We start from the raw sequence: 12,661 nt of genomic DNA, 5'->3' as shown, positions 1-12,661 counted from the left end.
GCCGCCCCCTTTCACCCCATCCCGCGCGGTGGAGGGTGGCTGGTCTTCACTCTGTCCCCCCCGCGGACAGGCCTAGACTCACACCACCTTCCTCGTTGTGCTGTAAGCATTAGGAAAAAGGTGGCGGTCGTAAAACCCTCAGCTCAGCACCTAGCACTTCATAAGCGCTCAGTAAATGTTGGCTGAATGCACTCTGCAGGGTGCTACGAATTTTACTGCCCTTATCTCATCTGGCCCTTACGCAGTCCAGTCACAGGGGTAGTAGGATTATCAACTCCATTTGACAGATGATGGGACTAAGGCACAGTGATTCTGTGTCACTGAGGCCTGCAGGCCCAACCAAAGACATAATACTGTTTAGATTCGGTGAATAGCAAACTTTCCCCTGGTTCCCTGTTAGTCTATCTTTGTTTTATCCCTAACTTTACAAAGGCCTCCAAGAAACTGATCAAAGGAATGAACCCCCTCAGAGAAACACATGCATAGGCACCCATAATATGATCGCACACATCCCAGGTCATCTGTTCCTGTTAAATACCCCCTGACCTTGGCCAGAGGTTTCCTTTGAGGGGATTGAAGAAATGAAGGAGCCACTTGGGTGCTGAAAATATTTAACAGGGTCAAGACTAGAGTGAGTCTTGGCTCTCTCCAAGGCAAGAAATTATAGGTTGGGCCAAAAAGAATCAGCAATCAAAAATAAAAAATACTTTTGAAAATCAAAATGAAAGCAAAAAATCCACGATGAACAAAACATCAAAATTTTAAATAAAGCAGACAGAACCTGACCCTGTGTTTGCACAGCTCACCTCACAGGCCTCACTCACCCTAATCCCTGCCCTGATTCATGGCTAGATTTTGGTGGTGATTACATGGAGATATATATATACATATGAAATATATATATATGCAATATATACATATGCTATATATATATATATATATATATATATATATACACATACACATGCCCCAAAGTCATCTGGGCACGTGGGTGGCTCAGTCCTTTGAGCCTCTGACTCTTGATTTAGGCTTAGGTCATGATCCCAGAGGCGTGGGATGGAGCCCTGGGCTCCACACTAAGCGTGGAGTCTGCTTGAGGTTCTCTCTCTCTCCCTCCTCTGCCCCTCTCCCCAGCTCGTGCTCTCTCTAAAATAAAAAATTACAAAAGTCATAAATATGCATTTGACTTATGAAAGTTCTATCTCAATTAAAAACATAAAAAATAAATAAAAAGAACTAAGAGGAATAAAAAATAGGAATACCCCTGGCCTCCAGTACAAATGCTGAAATGCAAGGCCTGTCTCCATGCCACTGAGGGAGAGGGCCTTCACCATTCCACACCTTTGTAAATTTTTTTTTAATATTTATTTATTTTTGACAGAGAGAGAGAGAGAGAGAGAGAGAGAAACAGAGCGTGAGCGGGGGAGGGGCAGAGAGAGAGGGAGACACAGGAATCTGAAGCAGGCTCCAGGCTCCAGGCTCCGAGCTGTCAGCACAGAGCCCAACACAGGGCTTGAACTCAGATCGCCAGATCATGACCTGAGCCGAAGTTGGAGGCTCAACCTACTGAGCCACCCAGGCACTCCACCATCCCACACCTTTGTAACACATGCTGTTGTCCCAGCTTGAAATGCCCTTCCCCACCTGGCAAACTCCTATCTACATTTCAAGGCCCTGCCAAAAGCCACGTTTTCTGTGAAGCCTCCAGCAACTCCACAGCCTTTTAGACAAATGCGTTTCATGATTGCATCACCCTTTTGTTATTAGTCAGGGTTCCACCAGAGAAACAGAACCAGGAGGGGATATAGTAAGAGATTTATTGCAAGGAATTGGCTTACACAACTGCAGGGGCTGGTTAAGCAAGTCCCAAATCTGTAGGGCAGGCCATCAGGAGGGAAGGTTGAAACTCTCTGACATGAGCTGAAGCTGCAGTCCACAGGCAGAATTTCTTCTTTTGCAAGGCAACCTCAGTTCTGCTCTTAAGGCCTTTCAACTGATTGAATCAGGCCCACCTACATAATCTCCATTAGTTAAAGTCAACTGATTGTAGACGTTAATTATATTTACAAAATATTTTCATGGCAACTTCTAATTTAGTGTTTGAGTGAATAACTTGGGATTAAAACCCAACTAAGCTGACACATCAAATTGACCATCTCTATTAGTTTCCTAGGGCTGCCATAACAAAGTACCACAATCTGGGTGGCTGAAAACAACAGAAATGTATTCCCTCTCCATTCTGGAGGCTAGAAGCCCAAAATCAATTAGTCCCATCAGCAAGGCCATGCTTTCTCTGAACACTCTAGGGAGAACCCATTCCATACATTTCTCTTAGTTTCTGGTGTTGCTTGAAATCCTTGGCATTGCTTGGCTGATCGATGCATTGCTTCAACCTCTGCCTCCATTGTCATTCTTCTGATGTGTGTCTGTCTCTGTCTCTTCTACTCTTCTTCTAAGGGCACCAGTCACATCGGATCTGGGCTCACTCTGATGACCTCATCTTGATTATGTCTGTCAGGACCAAATAAGGTCATATTCATAGGTACCAAGGATTAGGACTTCAACATATCTTGTTGAGGGACTCGATTCAATCTGTTAACACCCTCATACTTTGTTACAATGCTTAGTACATTGGGTCGTGTTTAATTTACCCCAGCCTTGTAACAAAAAGAATGTAAGGGACTTAGAGTATGAGCTGTGGTCACTTCATGATGGCAGAACTTGGCATAGAGTCAGACACACAGAAAGTGCTCAGTTAATGGCTGGCTTTGTATCTCACACTCACTTCTGTAGGCATCTCTTTGAACTTGCTGGGGAGGTGTCTAATGGAAGGTATAACCTGGTTAAGTGCAGGGAGGAGTTACTCCCATAATGTGACAAACACGAATTCTTCAGGCCTTGTTCCTGGAAGGGCCTCAGTGTCCTTGAAAACTCCTAATAGGGGAGTTTTCAAAAATCTGGCTCCCAGAAACCCTGGGAGACCACTCAGGAAAGGAAAAAGAGGCTGACTGAGGCTCCAGTTCTCTTCCCTAAAACCAGAGCATTGACACTTTTATCTGTCGAATGCTTTGAGCTGCCTTCTGAGACTACAGCACCCTCCTCCCTAATTACCAGACGAACTGGTAACAACACCACAGAAAGTGTGTTGTCCAAGCCCACAGAAGGTCAGTGGCAGAACAGGAAATAAAATGGACTAAAAAGGTGTGGCAGAAACCTGTGGATGTCTGCCAATATGCATTCTCCTCTCCTTTCTGAACAATGGAACCCCCCTGAGTCGTTTGCTTGTTTCTCTGGGCCCATGGTCTTCCAAAATAAAGACTAGAATTCCCAGCCTCCTTTGCAGCCAGGCATGGCCATATGACTGAGAGTGTAGCCAATGGGCGATAAGTGGTATTGTCAGATGGCGCTTCTGAGTAATCTCCCTAAATGAAACTCCCTTACCCTTGCTTCTTCCTGCTCGCTGGATTGTGGCTATGAAGACCAGAGCTCAAGCAACCACCTCGAGTCATGTGGTAAAACCACTCAGAGTGGTTAAACAACATGGCAGAAGGAACCCTAACACTGTGAACACTGAACCAGTCCTGACAACCTCCTTCCAGGCTTTGCTTATGTGAGGGAGAAATCAACTTCTATATTGTTTATGCCACTGTTTCTATGTGTGTGTGTGTGTGTGTGTGTGTGTGTGTGTTTTGTCCTATGCAGCCAAATCTAATCCTGAGTGATAACAGAATTAATTGCACAAGAATTCCTCCCACATCTGGCTCTGATAGTGTGGTGGTTTTAAAACAAGGCTGCAAATTATTCAACACTCCCTTGCCTTGAATCAGGGAAGACTTGTAACTGCTTCAACAATTAGATTATGGTAGAAGTGAAGCTCCTTGACTTCACTGGCTAGGAGCAAGAAGCCAGCTGTGAAGCTTCCACCTTGTTCATAGGGTCGCTGTTCGTGCAGCTTGAGCTGCCAGGGAAGAAATCCCTATCTTGGTGTTGTCATGCTGGAGAAGCCCCAGGTGGACAATCTAGCCAACAGTGCCGGCTGCACCCAAACTTCCGCTGGCCCAGACAGCCCAGGCATAAGGCAGGTGAGTGAAGAAGCCATCTTGGAAGTGGTTCCAGGATGCTAACCATTCAGGTCACTTCATCTGTGGCCCCAGATGTCACAGAATGGAGAAGAGCGGTGCCCTTTTCAAATTCTTGACCCACAGAATCCAGGAGCACAATAAGACGGTTGTTGTTTCACACCATTAAGTTTGGGGATGGTTTGTTACTCGGCGATAGATAACTAGAACAAATGGCTGGTTTTAGCCAAGTTTTTTAATTCAGGAAAACATTTATTGAGAATCTACTATAGTGCCAGGCACCATGCTAGAGTCCAGGCATGCTGTAACGATCAAGTGTCAAAGAGAAACAAAACTAGACACTACTTAAAGCGGTAATGACAGATTTTAAGCAGTAGCATGTTATCCCAATAGGGAAGAGGGCCCAGCATGAATGGATTCAACTTTGATTTGCACAGAATGACTGGGCATTTTAAATAGGGTCAGGGAAGTGAAAAATGACAAAGGAGTAATCAGCATAAATGCTGATGATGCCAGCTGTGTCTGTGGCTGGCAAATATCAAAGTTAGGATTCTATTCTCACACAGAGACAGAGGCCCTATCCTTCCTGATTACATTGTAAAGGAATGGCTTTCAGTCCTTGAGAAAGACACTCTTGAATTGTAGGAGATACACATACATCTCACAGGGACAGAGAAAGGATTTAAAACTGCAAGCCATCGCCTGGGTGGCGCAGTCGGTTAAGCGTCCGACTTCAGCCAGGTCACGATCTCGCGGTCTGTGAGTTCGAGCCCCGCGTCAGGCTCTGGGCTGATGGCTCAGAGCCTGGAGCCTGTTTCCGATTCTGTGTCTCCCTCTCTCTCTGCCCCTCCCCCGTTCATGCTCTGTCTCTCTCTGTCCCCAAAATAAATAAACGTTGAAAAAAAAATTTTTTTAAACTGCAAGCCCTTCTTAGTAAGTTCTCTAAGAAAGGGTGGTCAGGGACTGACAGGTATCAGCTATGACAAATAGTAAATTCTTTGGACAGCCTTGAGTTTTCTGAGGCAGATACTTAAGCAGGGGGGTGCTAGGGTCATCTTGAGAGTGCAGCCTTGAGCTGTTAAAAACTCTGTTAATGTTTACATTTTTAATATGAAGGGAGGTAGATTTATAAAATTATCTGTCTTCAGTCCATCACCTTCATAGGCCAAAGTTAAGGCTTGGTTGAGAAGTGGGCTCAGAGGAGCCTGGCTAGGGTTTGATCAAGGAGAAACTCTTTGCCACAAGGCATATTTTCAACATCATGGTGCTTAGAGTGCAATGGAATAGAGTGCAAATATTAAAAAGGTATCTTATGGGGTGCCTGGGTGGCTCAGTCGGTTAAGCATCCGACTTTGGCTCAGGTCATGATCTCACAGTTCGTGGGTTTGAGCCCCATGCAAGGCTCTGTGCTGACAGCTCAGAGCCTGGAGCCTGCTTCGGAGTCTGTGTCTCCTCCTCTCTCTGCTCCTCCCATGTTCATGCTCTGTCTCTCTCTGTCTCTCAATAATGAATAGGCGTTAAGAAGAAAAAAATTAAAAATAAAAAAAAATTTAAAAAGCAGGTATCTTACTAGAGTTGTGGTTAAGTGTTTTGAAGAATTACAGGGCGCTAAAACCTGGTTTAGTTGAGGGTTTTAGGAAGGCTTCTCTGAGGAAGTAATGTTTACATGGATACCTGAATGGTAAAAGTGATATCAGAGATTTGAAACCATATTTTAGGTTAATGTGGAGCTCCCTCTGCTGGGAGGGAAATTTGGGGAAATGAATAGTTTCGTATCTCCCATAGAAGGACAGAGTGAGTAAGCTGTATTTTTTTTTTTTTTAACATCTGGGAAGCTGGTCCAAAGTTTTTTTTTTTTATCAAATATTCTCTATTGTCAAGGGGACCACAACCAAAAAAGTTAAGAGGCATAAATGTGGCCTGATTCTCTCACTTTAAAGATGGGGAGCCTGAGGCACAGAGTACGGAAAGGGCCTCGAACAAGTTGGTGTCTCCGATACAGGTAGAATTTAACCTTCCATCCTTGTTGACTCACAGCCTCCCTGGAGGAAAGGGGCCTTCCATGAACATCTCCCCCGGGACTCCAGGAGGGGGATGGGTTTGGAGTGAACCATGCCAAGCAGCTCCCACACAAGACAACCTGCTGAGACACCAGACTGGTGGGAGGTGACTCCACCCACAGAACAGTCTGCTGGTTGGTGCTAGAAGGCAGGTGTGAGAGAAAGGCCTGGAGCTGTGCCTTTTGGCCTCTGTCTGGATGTTCAACACAATTAAGATCTGCGGTCAGATTAGAAAACAGACACGGATTACAACTCATACTGTCTCAGATCAGTTTACCAGATTGGAATGCTTCCTGATACAGGCTCAGCTGCCGAGAAAAGAAGGATGGCTCTACAAAACATGGGTTCAAGCCCCAGATAATGGTAAGGGCTGTCATTTATTGAGCATTTATATGTGCCATGAACTACTAGACTTTATTTTTCATGTACCATCTCCTTCCACTCTCATGACAACATTGCAAGGTAGACAGATGAGGAAATTTAAGGCTCAGAGAGAGGCGAGGTGATCTATTCAGAGTCAAATGACATGAAAGTGTAGAGCGACGGTCTGAGTCCAGGTGTCTTGACTCCTAATTCCGGATTTCCCACCACACAATTCACTGGCAGACTGCTGTGAGGCCAAAAGGCAGCTTAGTTTAATGCGTACGAGCACAACCTTGGAGTCCACTTGCCTGAGCTCACACCTCAGCCCCATCACAGACTGCTGGGTGGCCTTAGGCAAGTTACTTAACCTCTCCTGACTCAATTTGCTCATCTATAAAATGGTGATGATTATAATAGTACCTCCTAAGTGGGGTTTTTGGGAGGATCGAGTGATATAGTCCACACAGCCACCCCAGGCTCAAAGCAGGGTGGGAAGAGTTTCTGCAAGGGCAAATGGAAGGTGTCCAGCACCTTGCTACTCGAAGTGTGCTACTCAGACCAGCAGCATTGGTACCACCTGGGAGCTATCAGAAATACAACAGCCTGTTAGCAGAGATAAAGCAGTAGGAATGGCCCCTGCCCAGAGTAAGCCCTTTACAAATGTTACTGATGGTGCACCCATAGAGAGCAAATCCAGCTGGGACCTTAATTCTTTTTGCACCACTTCCCAAATTGAGTACCTTGTTCTTTCCTTGGGTTTGTTGTTTGTTGTTTGGGGAGCTTATTTGTTCTTTGACCACACCATTTCGTTTCATCAGCTGTTCAACCAACAAACAGATCTCTCTAGAAGGCACTTTCAATTTGTTGTATTAACTCCCTTCGTAGGGGTCATTACACCCCTTTGAGAGTTTAACTTGGTGTATGGTAGATGTGGAATTTCAAACATTAGTGGAAAAAAGATGGCTGACTCAGTCAATGACTGAGGCAACTTGATAGCCATTCGGAAAAAAATAAAGTTGAATCCCAAACTCACACCTTATACCAAAATAAATGCCAAATGATGTAAAGATGTAAAAGTAAAAATTGATAATAAAAATCCAGCAATAAAAGTATTGGATGAAAGAGCCGAGAGACCATTATAGAAAAGATTTATAAAGTTGACCACATAAAATTTTTAATATTCAGTAAGGTCCAAAATAATATAAACTCAAAAGTCAAAAGACAAATCAGAAAGAGATATTTGCAGATGACATTTACCCGGTATGTGAATCAACAGGGAAATAAAAGAACAGAAATGAAAATGGCTGAAAGATTTGAATAGACCATTCCCCCAATAAAGAAATACAAATGATCTATACACCATATCAAAATGTGTTCAATTTCTCTATTTAAAATGCATGCAAATTAAACTTACTCTGAATTATTTCTTCACCTCTCAGATTAGCAAAGATTTAAAAGGTTATTAATTCCAGCATTGGCAAGGATGTGAATAAACAGGTACTATTATCCACTGTTGGTAAGAATGCAAACTGGCATAACCTTTTGGAAAGCAATCAGGCAACATTTATTAGAAATATTAATTCTCATATCCTTTTGATTTTTCAATGTCACATCAACAGAAATAGATTCATAAGTCCTCAAGAGATGTGCTAAGAAAAGGAAGCCTACTGCAATATTGTGTATAAAAGCAGAAAGCTGTTAATAACCTAAATGTCCACTAATAGGAGATTATAAAGTATTGTACATTCATACACTAACATACCACAGTATCATTAACAAGAGTGACACTAATTCTAGGTGTTTAACATACAAATGTGCTTAAGATGCATCATTAAGTCAAGAAAAGCAAGTTGTAGAGCTATATAGACAGTATAATCCTATTTTGGTAAAATTTGTTAACATACACAAAGAAAAAAACTCTTAAGAAAATATCCACCAAACTATTAACTATTATATTTATTTCTGGTGAGTGAGATTCTGTGGGCCTTTACTTTTCACTCAATTTATTCATGTTTTTCAACAAATACTTATTGATTACCTACCACCTACCTATCATTGATCTCAAAGGAACTCACATTCTATGTTTGCACAACACTGGAATTCTTTTCAACAAACATTATTATCATATTAGGGAAAACAGGTTAGACATTTAAAAGAGTACGTTTTATTTTTTTTAATGTTTATTTATTTGAGAGAGAGAGAGAGACAGAAAGAGAGGACGAGTGAGAATGGGGCACAGGCAGAGAGAGAAAGAGAGAATCCCAACCAGGCTCTGCACTGTCAGCGCAGAACCCGATGTGGGACTCAAACTCACAAACCATGAGATCATGACCTGAGCCGAAGTTGGACACTTAACCAACTGAGCCACCCAGGCCCCAACAAGTACCCTCCAGAGATGATTCTACTTGCTGGCCCTCTTTACCTCCTTTCTAATCTACTGCACCAGTGTCTGGAATCCAATCCCCCTGCTCCCTCTTTCCACTCTGTGCCCTCTCTTTTCCTTCCACTACCAGGATATCCCCCAGTCTTTCTGCTCAACTTGGGGCCAAGCTCTCCCATGAAGCTGTCAGTGATACAACCAGACTGTGATACCTACCTCTGAACTGACAATGAAGCTCATAGACCACCCTCTCTGCAATCATGTGGGATCCCCTGGGATCCAGGGGCCGGCCCTATCATCTATAACATGCCATCATACACATAATGCCGGGCACACAGAAGGCGCTCAATAATGTTGGCTGGATGAGGTCTGTGTTGGTGATGGAGCTACGCTGCTCAGATCATCCTTCCAGAGAACCTTGCCCTGATCCCTGGGAGGATGACTGTCAGGACCATAGCAGCAGGCTTGAATGTCTGGCTAACAGTTGGGTTTAGTACTAGAGGACAGAAGAAGGGTGAGGTCAGAGGATTTTATTCCTCCGGGGATTGCTCCCTACTAGGCTGGCCCTGTCCCTCTACCAATGGTCCTAACTCCTATCAACTAGATCTCTCCATTTTCTCTCTTGCAGAATTCCAGTGACTGCTCTCTCCCTTCCCCCTTCAGGCCTGGGGTGACAATGGCTCCCTGTTGTTACCAGCTCTGGAGTACTGCACCAGCTCTTGTGGCTCTTAGTAAACCCTGCCCAGAGTTCTATAATTAGCCCTTTAGTAAATGTTCCTCATTTCTTCAGCCAAGTGTGCCATCTGTCTCCTGCTGGGCCCCTGACTGCTATAACCACTGTTCCACGCAAGATTTTTTTTTTTATAATAGCAAAACACTGGAAACAAGCTAATTGTGAATCATTAAAAACTGATTAAATAAATTATGGCACATCTGCTTAATGGTGTTACATGCTACCACTAAAAAGGATTCAGGAGATCTAGTCACCTGCATGAAAAGATGCCCAAGCATTTGTTAAAATTTTTAAAAGCAAGATTCGGAATAGCCTGCACTGTATTAACTCATTCATTCAAAACGTAAAATCTACATTTGTTAAGGCTGGGATTGCAGGTGAGGACACCCCTGCTCAAAACAAACCTAACAAAAGCATGAAGGGGGGTGGTGAGGATTTTCTGACCCCATCTCTTTCTATCACTCATCTCTGCTTTCCTGTGTGGTATCTTCACGCTTAGGCAGGTGGTCTTCAAGTGGTGGCGGAGAAAGTACCTGTTCGGCTCACAACATCTGGACATCCTGACAGCTGACCACCTCAGCACAGAGGGCCTTGTTCCCAACTGCTTTAGCAAAAAATCCTGGGCCAAAGCAATCAGGACAGACTTGGACTTATGCTAACCACTGAATCATACATACTGAGAGTGGAGAGGGAGGATCCCTAAGAAAAAGGGGGCATTTCTTCCCGGAGTAGGAGACACAGAGCAGGTGTAAGCAGCAGGGATTCGCTTAGAGGGAATATCTGTAGTTGGTATTTGTTATGTTTTTTGGCTTCCCAGTATCTAAACCCCCCCTCCCTATTCTGGAGAGTCTCCTACCTTCTAGAGCACGTATACTGGAGCCTACCCCCTGCTATACATACTGAAAGTGCCAGAAAGGCACTTTCCCAGCCTCCCTTTTTGCCAGGCAAAACATGTGACCCAGGCTGAGCCATTTACATGCTCTCATCTCAGGCTTTGGCTCTCAAGCTGGTAATACAAAAAGGGGCCTGTGTCAGGGCCCCCGGGTGGCTCAGTTGGTTGAGTGTCTGACTCGATTTTAGCTCAGGTCACGATCTCACGGTTTGTGGGATCGAGCCCCAAGCTGTCAGCACAGAGTGTGCCTGGGATTCTCTCTCTCAAAATAAATAAACAAACAACTTAAAAAAAAAAAAAAAAAAAAGGCCTGTTTAGACTCCATCCTGGTATAGGGTGCAGCCATGGAATGATCTGGGGCATTGTTCTTGGTTGTCGGGCCTCCAAGATTGGTTTTTTGGCCCTTGTAGGATCTGTGACTACAAAAAGAACTTTGTATTAAACCCTCTTTCTACTTTCTATCTAGAGGTTCAATTTCTACAGTTTGCAATCAAGAAGGTTGATCAATGCCTACATGTACATATTGCATGTTTGTATATGTGTGAAATATCTTTGGAAAGATAAAACAAATGTGAATATTGGTTACCTACCTATGGTAGGACCAGGACAGTGGGAGAAGAGGGAAAGGGGCTTTTACTTTCATGTCCTTTTGTACTGTTGGCATTTATTTTTTATCACGCATATTACTTTTATAATGAAACAACTAGTTAGTAAAAAGGTACCCGGATAAATAGGATAAGAAAAGGGTACAATTTTTCAGGATTTCCACAGAAACAAATGTCTTCACCAGACCTTCAAAAGGAAGTTATCCTCACCTCTGTTGTGAATGGGGCCAAATCTAGAAGCGAGTGAGAGTGTACCACCTCAGACACTGGGCCTAAGTGATTAGCTCTAGCCCTGTAACTCACCTGGTCACTTTCCATGCCTCCCCATTACTCACAGAATAAATCCCAGTCTCCATCCCGGCCCTGAAGCCCATGGCAATCTGAGTCCTGTGTACTTTGGAGATCTCTCCTCATCTTTACATCGTGCTTAGAAGACTTTCTTCCAGCCCTGCTGGCCCAGATCCTAAGGGTATTACCGTCTTCTCTGATCTTCCGATGCCATGACTTTTATTCCTTCTTCAGGCCCTCATCAAGTTTTGATCTGTGTTACAAGTCTATGTACATGAGACTTAGTCCTTAACACTCATGTACTGAGCACCTACTATATGCCTGGCCGTCTTCTAGGTTTTGGGACCACAGCTCACAGTCTATGCAAACCAATTACCCCATATCCGAATGTTGATGCTATCACGATGAGCAGGCAGCAAAAGCAATTTGCAAACAGGACTGCCCTTGTTAGAACATTTTTCCCCTCTGCTTGCATCATACTCTCCCCAAATGTCAGTATGGTTCCATTTTTCAATTTCTTCAGGTCTGTGCAAGTGCCACATTCTCCTTGACACCTTCTCTACCCACCCTATTATAAAATAACATCCCATCCTCTATCCTATTTACTTGGATTTATGTTATGCTCTATTTATTGCTTTAGTAGCACTCATCACCAACAGACATACAAGTTACTTACTTATTTACAGCTTGTCTTTTCCCACTGTCAGCTCGAGAGGCAGGGATTTTATTTTGTTTCCCCCAGCTTCTCCAGTACTTAGAACAGTGCAGAGTTGGCACTCCATAAATGTTTGCTGAGAACAGGAAATTGGGCTGGATGTCAGAAGAGCTGGTCCTAGCACAGCTCTCCTCCAGGACAATCGTGTGGCCTTTAGCAACACTCAACCTCCTTTAAGCTTTTGTTGTGTCCTCTGTCAATTGGAGTGGTCATCTGAGGCCTCCCCGGTGGCTGACAGGATGCTGTGAGGACCACACGTGGGTCTCGAATTTCAGGGTGCACCAGAATCACCTGGAGGGCTTATTAAAATACAGGTGTCTGGACCCACACACAGAATTTCTGATCCGGTAGGTCTGGAGTGGAGTCAGGGAATTTGCGTTTGTGACAACGTCCCAGACGGTGCAGATTCAAGAATCACTGATGAAAACAGATGAGGGACAGGAAGAGCTGGTAGCCTTAACTCCCAGGTAAGGACCCACTCTCAAGGCCCCGCAGGACGTTCCGCGCGGTGCAGCAAGCACAGAATGGATCCATCCGCCCCTCGCT

General features: G+C 44.1%; 1 long non-coding RNA gene across 1 annotated transcript; it reads right to left on the bottom strand.

Annotated features, from left to right (window-relative positions):
- Positions 1–1,798: 1,798 nt before the first annotated feature.
- LOC121034727 (uncharacterized) lies at positions 1,799–12,655 on the bottom strand. The gene is made up of 2 exons (XR_005792581.1): positions 12,073–12,655; positions 1,799–4,282 (listed from the first exon to the last, which is right to left on the bottom strand). It is a non-coding gene; the product is annotated as an uncharacterized LOC121034727 (long non-coding RNA).
- Between the last annotated feature and the right edge of the window lie 6 nt (positions 12,656–12,661).

Source organism: Herpailurus yagouaroundi, unplaced genomic scaffold (assembly GCF_014898765.1).
Source record: "Herpailurus yagouaroundi ecotype Mexico unplaced genomic scaffold, PumYag 160, whole genome shotgun sequence".
Lineage (NCBI taxonomy): Eukaryota > Metazoa > Chordata > Mammalia > Carnivora > Felidae > Herpailurus > Herpailurus yagouaroundi.
The sequence above is the reverse complement of the archived record's forward strand: the minus strand, read 5'-3'. Positions and strand labels throughout refer to the sequence as shown.